Source organism: Miniopterus schreibersii (genome assembly GCF_964146895.1).
Source record: "Miniopterus schreibersii genome assembly, chromosome: 18".
NCBI lineage: Eukaryota > Metazoa > Chordata > Mammalia > Chiroptera > Miniopteridae > Miniopterus > Miniopterus schreibersii.
The window spans coordinates 30,424,480-30,435,016 of NC_138121.1; positions in this window are offsets into that span (position 1 = coordinate 30,424,480).

A 10,537-nucleotide genomic window follows, 5' to 3' on the forward strand; every position below is an offset into this window, starting at 1 on the left:
GCACGTGCAGGGAAACACAGTGCTGAGCGCAATGTATCCAGGCACTGGAGAAATATCAGGGAAAGCAAGTCAGCAGAGTTAGGTGGCCACTGCTACTGACTAACACTTTGAGAAAAGACAACAAGGCCGAGAGCAGCGAAAAGCTAAGCATGAAAGCCAGAGGGCCCATGGTAGCCCAGAAGGAGGTCCTCGGGTCCTGTGGTAGGAGGGCGGGCAAAGCTGAGGACCTGGGAGCAACCAAGTTCCAAAGAAGGTCAAACTCAGCCTAAGCAGATCTGCTGCACCAAGGCCATGCTCTGGTTGGGAAAGAATGACACCCTGGCATTTCCAAAGGGATGTCTGAGTTGATGCAGCCCAAACTGTAAATCCCTAGATTGCGTTGAACCCTCTGAGCCCACAGAGGTGGCCCATTCTTCCCTCTGAAGGGTTCATGGCCCTCACTCCTCCAAGAAGTGTGAGGTCTCTGCCCTGCAAGACAGTCTGCAGCCCTCCAGGAGCTGCTCCCACCTCCCCTTCTGGCCACTAGCCTTACAACTGGGGTCAAGTCACAACATACCTGGGCTAAGGAAGTGCTGTGCCTGATAGGAAAGGAGGGACCTAGAGCCCACAGGTACTGGCAGGAGCCGGGAGAGCACAGGTGGGACTGATTCTGAAGGTGCTCGGTCCCAGGTCGGACACATAAGGTTGAAATGGGTTGGTGAGCTTATCGATACGAGAGCACTTTCCTGGGTGACAGCATTCAGTGTCCTAGCAAGGACTACAGGAGATGGTGCAAAAATACTGCTAGGATGGGTTCCAGAAGCATGGAGAAAGTAATGGCCCGTGCTTTTAGAAATGCCAGAATTTCTGTGTTAGCCGATGGTGAAGGCTCCGCGAGGTGGGCGTGCTGGACTGAATGTGCTACGTGAGGCCGGGGGAAAAGGCCAGAGGACTGTGGTCCCAGGGAGGGCCCGGGAGACACCCAGCTTACCAAACCCAGCGTCCCTGAGAGGGCAGGTGCCGGCTGGCATCTGTAGGTCAGGGGTAAGGGACAAGAGGCTCTTGCAGCAATCCTCCCAATAAAAAATATTTGTGATTCCTTGCCCAGTTGCTGAACTTTGAGCCAGTTTTCAGACCAGAAACCCAGAGGGTGAAGGAGAGATAAGCTCCCAAGACGAACCTGTAACCCAAAGCACATATATATGTAATCACACCCTCCGGCCCTCCCCTAAAGGTGCCCTGGGGAAACAAGGCGCCCAAACAGACGTAGGACCATCGGACAGTCTGACTTGAGACTGATACGATGATGTATCATGGGGACCCTCCATTAGACTGGGGGCGTGTGGGACCAGAGACTAAATGGAATGCTGTCCAGGCCTGGCTTACAGAGGATCCACCGTGCTTCGATGCCTCACTCCCCAATTGTGTGATTCGAATAGACTTTACTAAGCAGTTGTCACAACACCCACGTGGACTCCTTGGCCTGTAGGGCAAGAGCTTTCGCAGTAAGACAGGCCAAGACGAAGCCTCTGAAACTGCCCTCCGCCCCCTTCCAAAATAGTAAATAAAAAACACTGTTGCATCCTGGGCAGGGAGGGGAGTGTGTGGAGGGAGGTGGCAGGGATTGGAGCTATCTCTTAAAACCTAAAAGTTCCAAGGGTAGTGGTCGTCGTGATAGCTCCATTGAACTGACAGTCTAGCTCCTGCACAAACAAGACAGATCCTGGAGGGCGGCAGTGAACACTGCAGACCCAGCCAACTGGCAGTCGGAACTGCAGCTGCTGCGCCCAAAGTGGTCCCCTTGCCAGCGCAAAGTGCCATGACCTCAGTGTGTGTATTTGTCCACTGATCTAGCAAATGCATTACTTTCCACCTCTGTCAAAAAGATGACCCAAAACAGTTTGCATCCAGGTGGAATGGGGTGCAGTTTGCATTGAGAACAAAATGTAAATGCATACATTTACACAGCCTTGCCCCAGAAATGTGTTAACTCCCCAGCACTCTGTCCAATTATAGACCAAGAAGACCTGGATTGGCTGGATATCCTGTAGAGTGTCATATTGGCCATATATCAGTAACCTCACGCTGATCAGAATGAATGAGCAGAAGTGGCTAGTACACTGTGGGCCTTCGGAAGATCCACGCACTGCAGAGGGTGGGGGGACGAGCCGGTGAAGTGCCAGGGGCCCGTTATATCAGAAAAGCTTTGAGGAGCTGCAGTGGGCTGGGGCACGGCAGGACAACCGAAGTAAAGGACAAATCGTGGCATCTTTGCCTCCCACCGCCAAGAAGGAGGCGGTGCCTGGCAGGCCTCCCTGGGTTCTGGGGGCATAGTCCTCACGTAGGAATACCCCAGACCACTTACCAGGAGGCGTGGAAAGCTCCCAGCTCTGAGCTAGTCCAGAGATGGAGAGGGCTTTGCGGTGCATCCAGGCTGTGGTGCCAGAGATGCTGGCTCAGGCTACGCGACCCCGAGGACCCTATGGTATTGGAGGCATCAGTATTGGGAAAGGCACCATGTAGAGTTTTTGACAAGACTCTTAAGGTTCTGCCACAAGGCCAAACTATAAATCTTTTGAAAAGCAGTTCCTGGCACGCTAGGAGCCCTAGTATACAGTACCTAACCATGACCATGGGACACCAAATGAAAACGCAGCCATAATTGTCTGTCTTAGTCCTTTCTGGCTGCTATAACAAAATGCCATAAACTGAGTAGTTTATTAACAACAGATTTTTATTTCCCGCAGTTTTCAAGGCTGGGAAGCCCAAGACCATGGCGCCAACACAGTTGGGTGAAGGCCCTCTTTCTGGATCATAGCCGGTGCCTTCTTGCTGTGTGTGTCCTCACAGGATGGAAGGGGCTAGGGATCTCTGGAGCCTCCTTTATAAGGCACTAATCCCACTGATTAGGGCTTCACCCTTATGACTTAAGCACCTCTTGAAGGCCCCATTTCCTAATATTATTACCTTTGGAGGTTAGGATTTCAACATATAAATTGTTGGGGGGAGGAGACAAGCATTCAGATCATAGCATGCCCATCATGAGCTGAGTGCTGTCAGACCCACCACGTCAGAGGGTCCCGTGGGCCCAGACGCACCCATCCAGAAGACAGAAGTGGTCCATCCAGGGCCAGGTGTGAGCAGGACTACAGGCCGCAAACAAGCTGTGTGGGCAGGTAGCCTAGGCTCCCTTGTTATCTACCACCACGGCACCAGGCTCTCTCCCTGGACTCCCGGCCACATGGCGGGAGGAATGAGCGGCAATGAGAGGGGGAAAGGCCAGAGCTTGGTTCACAGCAGAAGTGTTGGCGTGGTACGTGGACCGAGTTAAAACGGGATGGTGGCTGTACTGTCCCACTCGGGGTGGCCTTGAGAGGTGGTGGGAAAACGAAATCTTCCCATGGTCATCCACTTTGTGGAAAGAGAAGTGGTCAGGGGCCTGGAAAGAGACTAATTAGAAGATGGGACAAGGCTGCAAATACATCAAGACGTCTTTTCTTTCTGTACTTCCTCGGGCGACCTTCCAGCTCTTCAGCCAGAGGCCTGCGTGGCCTAGAGGTGGAGGGGTATGGAGGGTGGAAAGGAGGGGGGAGAGAGAGGAGGGGCAGGAGGAAGGAGGAGGCAGGAGAAATGAGAGGGGAAGGGAGGAGGGGGAAGAGTGGCAGTCACCCACCCAAACACCTGCCAGGCAATGCCCTCTTCCCAAAGCAGGGGGCGGGTGGTGGGAGGGGGGAGGGGAGCCTTTCCTTCCCTCTGACAGCCCTGGTCAAAAACCACTGTTTTCAACAAATGCATCAAAGACCCAATTCCAGCATGAGAGCCCCTATGGGGCCGGGCCTACAATGCAAAGAAGAGCTGGCTGGGGGAGGGGGCTAGGGAAGGAGGCAGAGGCCTGGCGTGGATCAAAGGAGTGACGAGGGAGGGCACCAGCCATGTCCAGTGATGTGAGAGAAGCGAGTGGTAATAGCCAGTGCAAGAGGATACATGGCTTGGATACATTTCTGTAAAAGTTTAAAACATACCCAAATGTTATCATTGTTTAAATACGTTCATATGTCGCAAAAAGTATACAAATGTGCTCAGGAATGTTGCAGCTTCTGGTTAGCAATTACAGGGGGGGAGAAGGAAGGGGTTTAAACTGATCCGCATCATTTCATCTGATTTTTAAAGAGGGGTCTGAAGGAAATGTTCAAAATATTAATATGTGGTGGTGGGTATGTGGGTGTCTGCTAGATTGTTTTCTATATTTTGAAATACGTGGGAGGGGGGAAGACAGCCTGTGGATTTGTATCAATAATTTGATGCCATAGTTTAAAACCTATGTGTACCTATGCATGTTTGCATGTCTGTGCTCAGGCCTGTGGCCACTTGTATCTTGGTGTCTGTGCAATATTATGTGTGTGTCCTCGTGTCCCTTTGTGTCTGCCACTTGTGTGGGAGCATCTGTATATCTATGTGCATGTATCTGTGTGACTGTGTGTGCATCTGTGGCTGAATGTGTCTGTGTGTCTGTATGTGCAATTGTGTCTGAGGTTGTGTTTGTGTGTGTGCACACACCTGTGTGAGTCTGTGCAGTTGTGTGTCTGTGTGTGCTACACACCTGTGTGTTCATGAAAAGGGAGAAGGCAAATCATTGACACATTTCTCTCTGGGAAGGGGAGACAGGATTTTTGTTTCCCCTTCTTACATTTTACTGTATGTGCATGCATTTAAAAATGATCATCTATTCTTTATTAAAACTTAAAAATATTTTTAAAAATATAGCAGTTTCACAATTCAAAAAAAAATGAAAAGAATTTCCCCTTGATGCCCTCCAGGGCTCCTCTTTGCCCCAGGGCCCCAACCCATGATTCCATCCACCCTCAGGTGCCCTGAGGACAGAGGAGCCTGAGAACACTACCTAGCTCCACCCCAGGGGCATGGACCAAAGCAAGCACGCAATTTCTCTGAAGTCTTGTGTTTTATCTTTAAGTGTTAGGCAACTTTACATTCCCCCTGTAATGTACATGTACATGTTTATCTTGGAGTCAAGGGGCCGCTCAAGGGGACTCCCTCTCACTCACTTCCCCAGCTCCTGTTTGCCCCCTGTGGTGGATGCTGGGCCCACAGTGCCTGGGATGGGGGTGAGTGTGTAACCACAGCCCCACTGGAGGCTCTTGGGAGGTCTGTTGAAAGAGGAAGCCAATCATCTCACTTCAAGAGGGCTTACACTGGGCTGGCCAAGTTCTTCGCATATGCTATCACATTGAATTCTCCCGGCGACCCCATCAGCTTGGCACTGTTACTGTTCCTGTGTCGCAGGGAGCATAGTGAGGCTTCCAGAGATTAAGCCCAAGGTCACCCGGTTGGATTCAGACTTCGGAGTTCATGCTGCCCACAGGCTGTCTCCTTACAGAATAGGCCCAAGGAGAAGGAATTGCCTGTGATAAGACGACCAGCATGCTGAGCTTGGCCCCAGGAAGGAACCCTGGGCAGGTTTTAGTTTTAGTTTAGAGAGAAAGGGAGGGAGAAACAGAGAGAGAGAGAGAGACCGACAAACAGACGGACATCAACGTGAGAGAGAAACATCAATCGGCTGCCTCCAGTATACGCCCTGACAGGGGACCAAACCTGCAACCTATATGTGCCCTGAGCAGAAATCGAACCCGCCACCTTTGGTGTATGGGACAACGGTCCAACCACCTGAGCCACCGGCCAGGACCGGGCAGGGCTTCTGCTGGACCAAAGGCTGCTTTCCTCACTGTCTCATCTCTTTTTTCCCCCTCAGACCTGGGCAAATGCATCTGCTGGGCCCCTTGTCCTGTGACACCCCCCAGGCCACTTCGATGTGGTCACTTTGAACCAGAATGGCAGCCACACAGTCACTTAGGAGTGGAATAGTGCTTCAGGCTCTTCTCCCAGGGATCCAGACGGGGCTTCCATTCACTGAGAGACCTGGAGGACCCCAGAGAGGGCCTCACTGTCCCCCAGCGACAGCAGCAGCTTCACCTTGCTGGAAATCCTCTCCATGTGCTGCATGGTGGGAGCATCCTGGGGCTGCATTTGTGCTGCTCCTCCCGTTGGGCACCAGGCCTGAGTGCAGAGCCACTGCCTGCAGGACCCCAGGTGCTGTAGACAGGGAGCAGCCTCACCCCCCAAGCCCTGAGGGGCCGCTGGGAGGACTGCAGCGGGAGAGAAGCACGGAGAGGGTCCCACAGGTAAGGGTTCAGAGGGCCTGGAAGTAGCCATGCTCTGTCAGGCCACCTCCCTGGTTGGTCTTGTGTCTCCTGTCTCCTGGGATCCTAGAAGGACTTGGGGCAGCATTACTGTCTCAAGCTTCCTTGGAGGTACCCTTTGGGGTTTGGGGCCTCTCTTCACTGCTTAGCTTCTACCTTCCTTCCAGCTCAGGGTTCTGGTCAACAGCTCTTCACCTTTGAGGGAGAGCAGCCTCCAACACAAAATCCCTCCGCTCCTCCTTCCCCCAGGCACCTTCCCTGGGATCAGGGCAGCAACTCCAGCCCCATGCAGGCCTGGGGCTAGACCTGGTTAGTCTAGGCTAACCCCTTTCCCAGGGGTTGGCTTGCAAGTTGGCCAATAGGATGTGACAAAGAGGGCTGGGGGGCCACTGGGATCACCTCCTTGCTCCCAATGCTTGTGCGGGGAGATGTGAAGCTTTGAGGTTCATTTGTCTTGAGATCAGAGAAGAGCCGGTTGAGGCCAGGCCAATGTGAGCAGGACGGCAGAGGAAAGTGGAGAGAGCCTGGGTCCTTGCAGACTCCCACCTGCCACTGCGTGAATCAGCTTCCTTCATGACAAAGCCAACCCAAAGTAGGTTCTGTTACTTGAACCCAAATTCGCAAAGACCCTTTGAGAACCTGATAAAAATGCTGAACCGTTTCTCTGGAAAAAGGCTCAGAGTAGTGATCAATTTGGGGCATTCCTGGTATCCCAGGGGCCATCCATTGTCCACAACACGTTGGGATTCCTGGTCAGATCTCCTGGTCTCATTGCTGTCCCTGCGATGCTGGCTCCTGGGGAGGGCAGGTTGGTTTGGTTCTGAGCAGGATACCACCAGCAGGCAGACGGCAGGATGGGGGTGGGTGGTCTGCAGCACCTGGAGACAGCCCCTGCTTTCTCTCCCACCGGAAACCGTAAGTACCCACTGAGCACAGTGCGGGGACTGGGCAGAGCTCAGTGAGAGCTGGCTGGTCTCATTTTTTTCTTTAAGGGACAGACAGGGGCAATCTGCCCCCACCCCCACCCCTCAGGCAGGTTTGGATCTCTGCTCTCCAGGGAGTGAGTATGCTGCCTGACAGGCAAGAGGCCCAGTTTGGGGGATGCGGTGGGGCCACCTGGCAGCACTAACAGCCCCATGTTTTATCACTCCCTTTATTCTCCAGGTTCTCTGAGGTCCTAATCAGGAAAAGGGGTTAGGGGGGTGCCTGGGGTGAAGGCAGAAGCCAAGTGGATGTCAGACTGTGATCTCTGGGCCAGGCTGGCTCCATCCTAGCCTGGTCAGGGGCCATCTCTGAGCCTAGAGTTGGGCACAGACCTAGGAGGGTCTGGCTTTTCACCCCAGGGGGCCTGGGGATGGGGGAGGAGACAGCCCTGCCTTAAAACCCCAGTTCCGCCTCCCCCCCCCCCCAGGGTACCAACTGTGTCTCAGCCTATTCATCCGCTGTCTGGTCACAGCCTTCCTGAGAAGGTTGAGTTCAGCAGACTCTGGGATCTCATTCTGAGCTCATTTTACTTTCCTTATTAAGGTCCCCATTTTTAAATACAGTCTGCAAGCGACAGCAACAACAAAGTACAAAGTCACTCTGGAAGCCACTTTGAAACATCTGGAGACTGAGGGCTTGTCTGCAGCCCCTGGATGCAGGGCCTGACCTGCCTGTGCTTCACACAAGCACTTAGAGAGGTGCCTCAAAGCAAGGCAGGTTTGATCCTGCTTTTTAAAATATGAACTGTAATGGCTCACATGCTAGCCAAATCAACTGATACAGCAAGTTACATTCTGATTAGACTCACATCGAATTTCATCTCTTGGACCAAGATGTATTTCACAAGATGTTTCAATATGTTTTCAGACCTAACTATGCATCTGCAATTAAAAAGCAAACCCAAAAAAGCCTCACTATTGCCTTATATACCACAGGAACTTTTAAAGCACTGAGAATAAATTAGGACCCAAATTTACTCCTTAACAATACATATAAAGTTCGACTCTTTAATAAAATAATTCTGGATCATGAAAACAAAGTTCCCAGCAATATGAAGGAAATAAAGGGCCTTCAAAATGGTCATTTCTTGTTTTGATTAAATTGTGCATTTTTAATATAGTTGGTATAAAGTGAAACTCTTTTTTAAAAAAAAAAAAAATGTAGGAATTTAAAATAAGTGGAACATCCTGTTTTCAGGGTCACCGGTACTGCGGTACTGCGGTGAGATTTGTCTCTTAAACAATGACACTTAGTATCTGTGTAGTTCCATGAATACTTTTGAAGTGTCATATTAAAACCAATCCCGTGGCCTTGAGGCAAAGAGAAGCAATTAGTCTTGGAGTTGTGAATAAATAAAAATCCATTTATACACCCGTCCTTGACATGTACCTTGCAAATCTTAGAAACTTCATCTAGTGGGAAAAGAAATGTTAAATCATGAAGACCAATACTAATCACATTGCCACATGGCTCCCTAAAATAGTTTGGTTCATACCAATCTTTAAAGTATTAATTTATATGTATATATTCATCCATATTGCACACAAAACAGAATCTCTAGCAGCACCTAGGAGGGGGAGAGAGCGGCATGAGGGGCGCTGGGGGCCATAAGGACCAGGCTAGCAGACTGTCAGCTGGTCTGTGGTCCTCAAACATAAGCCTGGGGCGTTTTTCCTTATGCTCCCCCCCCCCCCCCCCCCCGCAAGTAGTCAAAGGCCTGGGAAGGGGTAAAATTCTGTCCGTGAAAAAGTTTGGGGTGCCCACAATGCCCTCCTCCATTTGTGATCCCAGCCACCATTTAAGGGATTCGGGAGGTCCAAGTATTGCTTCACTTCTTATTTGGGTCCATTTCTTCAATGCCAGGTTGGGGGGCGGGGGGTGTAAACGGGGACTTTGCTGCCCCTTGCCTTGCGCAGTGCGGAAGAGATTGGGGCTGTGAGCCTCCCGGGCGCGGCAGGCCCGGGGTGCGGAGAGCCGCAGAGGGGCGCTGTCAGGCGGGAGCTGGGAGCCCAGGGCGAGCTCGCGGCGCCAGGGGGGCAGAGCGGGCAGTCCGCGGGCCGGCCGCAGCCGCTGCACAGATCCCTGACCTACTTCCACGGCCCCGTTCTGTTCTAGGAGCAGCTAAAAGTCCATAAATTAAGAATATTAACTGATGGGGCCTGCGGCATCCTTATAAGCTATTTAAATCTATAAATTTACAACATCTTCTGCATATATCAAGTAATTGAACTAACTGCAGGGATGTAACTTTAATGAGAAAATTTCCCCCTTCTCCTGTAGTTCAAGCTCCAAAATAAATAAATAACATCTCCCCCTAGGAGGAAAGTTTCTTATTCCCGCGTGGAGAAGTTTCAGAAGCGCCGTCCGGGCGCTCTTTCCACGCGCGAGATCCCCTAGCCAAGGGAAGCAGGCCCCCCACTTCGCCCATCTCCTACCAGCACCCCACCCCACCCCGCCCCGCCCACGGTCGACCCGGACCCAGTACCCCCAGTGAGTGAGGCCGCTAGAGGGCGCCCAGGCCCGGCTCCAGCTCGGGGTGGGGGCCCCGGCGCCGCTCGGGACGGAACGCACCCACCCTCCAGCCCGAGCCTGGCTCGGGCCCCGGCGTCCCTGGAGCCGGACGCCGAGCGCAGTGCAGGCCCAGCGCGCCCCGGGCTTCGCGCTCCGTTTCCTAGGAGCCGGGAAATGGTCCCGGGGTGTGGGGGACGGGTAGGGCGCCAGGGAAAGCGGAGGAAGGGGAGGGGGAGGTAGGAGGAGAGGGGGCAGCTCACGCGGGGACCTGGGAGGGACGCCTCGGGCGTTGGCCTCGGCACCGTGGGGTGTCTTGGCCGCGGACTTCTCCAACGCACCGCGCGCGGAGAGGAAATGGCGCGTCTGGCCCCGGGCGGCCGGCCGGGCGCCCCCCGCGCGCCCCTCCCCCGCGGTGGCCGACCGCGTGTCCGCAGACGTCACGGGCGGCGCTGCTCCACGGGAGACGGGCAGTCGGGGCAGAGACCAGGGGAAGAAGGCCGGGGAGGGGAGGGGAGGGGGAGGGGCGGACTTGGCCCCCGGCTCCGCTCCAGTCCCGGCCGACTCGCAGCCCAGTTTCTTCCCAAGTCCCGCCCCTGGCCCCGGGCGCTGTGGCGGCGGCTGCTCTCCTCTTTGTAACCGAGGAGTCAAGAAATGTGAGAAACGTGCCCTGTGTTACTTATTTGGGAGCCGAAAATTTATGCCCAGCTGAAAGCGCCCGGGGAAATATTACATCAGATGAAATGACAATGATTAAAATCAGCTTCTCCCCCGCCCCCTTCTGAGCCCAGAGGAGGCCCGGGCGCCGCGTGGCCGGTCGGCGGGGGGCGGGGGGCCTGGGCGCACTGCTC